Here is a 6,337-nt window from a genome sequence, read left to right as displayed (position 1 = left end):
CGAAAAAAAGTTTAAACCAAAATTGTGATTTTTAGTGCCTTCTAATAGAAAACTCAATGTTGCTCGTAATATGTAAGAGATAGAAACATGATGTCTGTGGCAAAGATTCTTGTTTTTAGATAACCTAAAACTTTGTCGAATACACCTTGCGTCTATCTTATTCTGATTAAAAAGTAAATTTTTATCTCACTCATAGGTGGATTGATCACCCATATTTCTACATTAAAAGATGCATTGTTGAATATACTGAAACTTCTCCGAACATACCTTATGGCTTTAATCAACATTTGAATCACTATTTAGGAAATTATACGAACAAACGGCGAAATAAAACACTGTGCAATGAAGATATTGAGCTTTAATGGATTTTTTGACAAAATGCATAGTTTTCCATCACATGTAAAAACGCCAATATCTCAGCCCCCCGATAAGATATCAAGGATCTATTCATGTAAGTTTTCGTCCTGAATCCCGCTTTGCAATGAAAATTTCAGTTCTTGATCAAATTTTTTTTATTTGTGTGTTGAAGGGTTTTATCTAAGAATTATGAGAAAAATTCACTTTTTTGTGATGTTCAATGGGCTCTGTGAGTCGAATAATTGAATGCGATGCTGAACCAAACCATGCAAAATATTCAAAAACAATCCCACAAAAATAAAAAAAATATATGGAAAAATTTAGGAATCGAACAACTTTGAAAAAAGTGCAGAAGAGTGGTTTTGTAGCTTGAAAAAGTCATTTTTTCATAAATCACGTTTGGGCAACCTGAAAACGATTTTTTAGAAAGTCAAAATGTTCTACAAAAATGCTATAAATAACATTATCTTTCAATTTAGGGCTGAGCACCTTGACATTTTCAACATCTTAATTTTTTTTTTGGACAGCCTAATGCTGATACTATTGGAGATATTTTATTTATCATTATTGTCATTCATGAGCGCAGGCCTTTCTGATTTTAAAATATTTTTTTAAGATAGAAAGGCTTTTTTAAGGTATAAAACTGTTCATTTGAGTTATTAAATTTTATTATTTCATATGTTGATTTTAGATATCGGGCTCTTGCTTTTCGCTTGATTTTTTAATATTTAAATATCAAATTTTTTATAATATAGGGTTTTTTACAATTCATGAATACAAGCTTTTATTGGGGTTTGGATTTTGAGCTATTTAAGAATCGTAAATATTTTGAACCTTCAATTTTAGGCCTTTAAAATTTAGGATGCTTGGAATTGAAGATCCTAGGATCTGAAGATTTTTGTGATTCAAGTAATGAAAACTTTTCGAATTTAAAATTTCTGAATTTTAAGTTATTAGAGCTTTATTTAACTTTAATTATTTTACTATGTTCAGGTTTATGAATTTAAAGATATTGAAATTCTGAGATTTTTAGATATTCGGGTTTCGGTATTTTGAGCCTGAATATTTTTGCATTTTAATAATTATATTAGAGTTTTTTTGACGTAGGACTACGTTTTTGTTGTCTATACTGGAGCACATTTTGTAAAATTGAAAATGAAACTGGCAAATGTTGCGTCAGATTTCATAGGATTATAGCGATCGATGCATGTCAGTCATCTATATGTCGGGGGATAGATAAACTGTGGGAAATTGTTGGATATAATGTTTAACATTGTTGCTTTACTGCTCACTGGTGAAAATAGGTGAAAAGTTCCTAGGTCGAGCTTTCGCATCCAATTTTCCTCCCTATTGCCTTGCTCTCCGAGCACGGATAACAATAACATGGACGAAATAAATTCCATTGCCTGCAAATTTTGACCCAGCAAAGTGTTTTGTTTCGTTTCGCATTCTCGAGTCTGCGTTGCCCCGCCTATATTGCAAAAATCTACGCTCAACTCGAATCAAAAGACTTCCCGGAAACTCTTTAAATTTCTTGGTAAAAATTTTTACCAGATGCTTTGCACTAGCACATTTTCTTACGAAATGGAAAAATGCCAAAGTCACTCCAATTTTAAAACCCGAAAAGAATCCAGCTGAGGCATCAAGTTATCGACCAATTAGTTTACTTTCCTCTATTAGCAAACTTTTTGAAAGAATAATTCTTAATAGAATGATGACACATATTAATGAGAACTCAATTTTTGCAAATGAGCAGTTTGGTTTTCGCCATGGGCATTCCACTACTCATCAGTTACTTAGAGTAACAAATATGATTCGAACTAATATATCTGAAGGCTATTCGACTGGAGCTGCTCTTCTAGATATAGAAAAGGCATTCGACAGTGTTTGGCATAAAGGTTTAATAGCTAAAATGTCAAATTTCAGTTTTCCGCTTTACCTCACAAAAATGATACAAAGTTATTTAACTGACCGCACTCTCCAGGTTAACTATCTAAATGGTAAATCTAATAGATTGCCTGTTAGAGCTGGTGTGCCTCAGGGGAGTATCTTGGGCCCAATCTTATATAACATTTTTACTTCTGATCTTCCTGATTTACCACCAGGTTGTGAGAAATCTCTGTTTTGTGACGATACAAGCATTTCCGCAAAAGGAAAAAGCCTTCGTGTTATATGCAGTCGGCTTCAAAAAAGTTTAGATATATTTTCTTCATACTTACAAAAATGGAAGATTTCCCCTAATGCTTCTAAAACACAGTTTATTATTTTTCCTCATAAGCCAAGAGTTTCATTTCTCAAACCCACCCATAACCACGTTATTAAGATGAACGGTGTGGTCTTAAATTGGTCTGACCAAGTTAAATACTTAGGGCTAATTTATGATAAGAATCTTACTTTCAAGGAGCACATTGAAAATATCCCGTCAAAGTGCAATAAGTATATCATATGTTTATATCCTCTTATCAACAGGAATTCTAGACTTTGTCTCAAGAATAAACTGTTAATTTACAAACAAATATTTAGACCAGCAATGTTATATGCAGTTCCCATCTGGACAAGTTGTTGTGCAACCAGGAAGTAGCCACTTCAAAGGATTCAGAATAAACTTTTGAAAATGATTTTGAAGCGTCCTCCCTGGTTTAGCACGAACGAGCTACATAGGCTCACAAATGTAGAAACATTAGAAAATATGTCAAGCCGAATTATCAACAAATTCCGACAAAAATCGTTGCAATCCTCAATTGCAAGATAGTTTTGAGTTTATTTTAAGTTTATTTTAAGTTTCGTTTTATTCCTTTTATTCCTTTTTGAAGTAGAATACTTCTCTCAGCAAGTTCGGCTACATAGGGATGTGAAATGAAAATCTAAAACCGAAAAAAGTGAAAAATATGTCCAATTTCAAATGCTAATAAATCGGTTAGTATTCGATGGATTTCCTTCGTTCTTGCAGCAATAGATTGGAAAATCTTCTAAGATTCTCCCCAAATGCAGATAATTGTAATTTTATTTTTCAAACTATTGTACTAATGAAAATAGTCAAGCCTTGTCAAAACGAAAACTTCGGCCTCTGATTGGTCGTTATATGATTGCTTCGCAAGCACGGTCGACAGAATCATAAACCTTGCCATTTGAAATGTGCTATTTGGCTAATATAAGAGCCTGTTTCACTCGAAGCCGCTCATTATGATTCAAGACTGCAACATAAGCAGTCCTACGCCTCCCTTAGCAGCAGCAATGGATATAGCAGCAGTAGCAGTGCAGCGAATAACGGCCACAGCTGTGGTATGGCAACGGATAGCGGAGCGCGTCTCAGCATCGATAGCAGGACCAAGTGATGCAGGGCAGCGGATACCAATGGCAACGGAAGCGCAGCGGTTGACGTTGGTCTCAGCATCAGTATGAGCAGGGCCAGCTGATGCAGTGGGGCATTTTAGTGAAATGCTGTCTCTGAGCGATAGCAGGCACACTAGCAAATGCATCCAATGAAAAGAACGTTCTGGAAAGCTTTTAAGTGTTTATTTTCCCCAAGGAATACTTTATTTGCACTGCCAGTGATAACGCAAAGATGTGATCGGCATCTTATCAAACATTGAATCAAACAACAAATTGTTTTTTTCAGGATGAAATAAAAACCTAATTGAAGAGTTGATATTTTCTCTTAAATCAATTTACACTTTCAAGAAATTTGGAACATATATATTTGGCTTCATTTCCGTGTCTCAGAACGTACTGAACGTACTTTGCGCTTGGGGTGTAAAACATTCATATGGCTCTCGCTTGCGGTGTCTGATCAACAAAATTAGCTTCAGCTTTTTGCTTGAAGTAAGGGGTGAGTTACCGCTTTTTAAAAAAGAGCGATAGATCACTCACTCACTTTGGAGAACCAGCACTTTAGATCAGTTCGTGAGCGGATTGCCCACCTCTAGTTGCAGAAGGTTTAGCATCGATAGCAGCAGATGCAGTGAGGCGCTTTAGTAAAATGCAACCTCTGTGCGATAGCGGGCACTAGTAAATGCATTCAATGAAAAGTTGACACATTTTGACAACACATGAGCCGTCTAGTTTTAAGTGTTAAATCAGCTTTTCACTGTTTGTTTTATCTCAAGGAATACTTTATTCGCACTGTCAGTGATAACGCCAAAATGTGATCGATATCTTATCCGATATTGAATTGAACAACAAATTGAAAAATGACTGACACGCAAGCAGCCGGGTTTTCTTGTAAAAGTATTCTACTTCATCCTTGCGGTCGTGGCTTTGCACACAACCCTCCTGTGATTTTTTTTTCTTGACAAGTAGGTTTAATAATTTTTACAATTACATTATCTTAACTGCGAAAGCTAAAAACATTCTATAATACTAAAAAGCGTACAAATATATATAATAGTGTTGAAATGTCACCATTTGTGGCAGAACACACAATACTAGTTCTGAATAGATATTTTAGTACATAAATAAATCATTACAAACTCCCCCCCCCCCCCCCCCCTATAAAAAAAATACGCTCAACTCGAAACGAAAGACTGTGTGTAGAAAATTTAATTTCATTCTTGTTCTTAACACGATAGCAAATGGAGCCTGTTGGAGATACACGGTGTATAACAGGCGTAGTGTAGTGACATAGATTAAACAAGAGTTAAATCCAATATATCGTCAGTTTAGCTCAGTACTGACACAACTCAAAATTCATAGTTTCGAAAAACAAGTTGTACGAAAAATAGCGTAAAACTTCTAATTTTAAGACTTCCCATTTTTATTGAGCCTGTTTGGGCCTAATATGTGCTTATAGTGAGCAGTTATTGTTTTTGTGAATTTTAAAACAGGTCTATGTGAGATGAAACTTATTAGTATTTGGCATCGTTTGCCATCAATAACTCAAAACTACAAAATTTTGAGTTGGCACAACTGGCACAGTACTGAATTCAACTGACGATATATATTTACTCTACGTCACCATTTCATACAACTCCTAGGGCTATATACCTTGTAGTATTTCAAATTAGAATATTAGGATTTTAGATATCTTTTGCTGAGTTTCTCTGAATTTTGCGATTTATAGGCTACAAATTCAGGATTTCAGAGTTGTTAGTTATCAAATTATTATTAGAGCATTGCACATTTCAATTATAGATTTTTTTAAATGAAATGAAGTCCTTGAATTTCGAAATTTTAAAACTTAGATCTTCTAGAAAGGGTATCGAACGTCTTCGGCAGTGGTTTTCTTCGGTGAGCTTTCTGCAGCAGTCTTATGCATTGACGGGTGTGCACGATTTTGTTGTTTTGTTCGGCTCGGACTCCGTCAGGTTTACATGCAAAAAAAGTTGGAAAAATGAAAAAAGCTAGAAAACCAATTTAGTTATGAGCTCCGAAAAAATAACCTGGTTGAAATTTATGTTATTGTACATTGTTTTACCATAATTTAACTGTTTTTATAGTAAATACATCAATTTTATTTCGAATATTGATATCCAGAAAAATAAAAAAACATTGCTCTTGACAGTTTTACAATAAAAAAGGAAGATTGTGATGTATCAACAGAGAACAGACATTCATGTTCATATAAAAAAAAAAATGAAATGTGCCCAATGTGCCCCAGTAACATTGGATAAATATTGCCGTATCGATATTTTATCTATAACAGTACAGTGCATCATTGACACGAGAGCCACATAGCGGGAGCATTACCACTTACGGTTAAATGACGGTTTCAAGGTCTGTTCTCTGTAATGTATCTTAACAACAATATTTTATGCATTTTTCCAATACATAAGAAAGTCACCTACAGTGTTTTTCGTGGTAAAATTATTGTCGGTAGAGGATTCAACAACAAAAAACGTTGTTAGAACATGGTTACAACGAAAGACATCATCTATTCTTGTCCTCACCGCAAAACACAACTTCCTGATAGTTGGCTATATTTTCAGCCGCAGGGATTTGGAAAACGTCGATTAAAATTTAGAATCCATCCGTGAACCCCTCG

This window comes from Wyeomyia smithii, chromosome 1 (assembly GCF_029784165.1).
Source record: "Wyeomyia smithii strain HCP4-BCI-WySm-NY-G18 chromosome 1, ASM2978416v1, whole genome shotgun sequence".
Taxonomy (NCBI): Eukaryota; Metazoa; Arthropoda; class Insecta; order Diptera; family Culicidae; genus Wyeomyia; species Wyeomyia smithii.
This window is presented reverse-complemented; position numbering follows the sequence as displayed.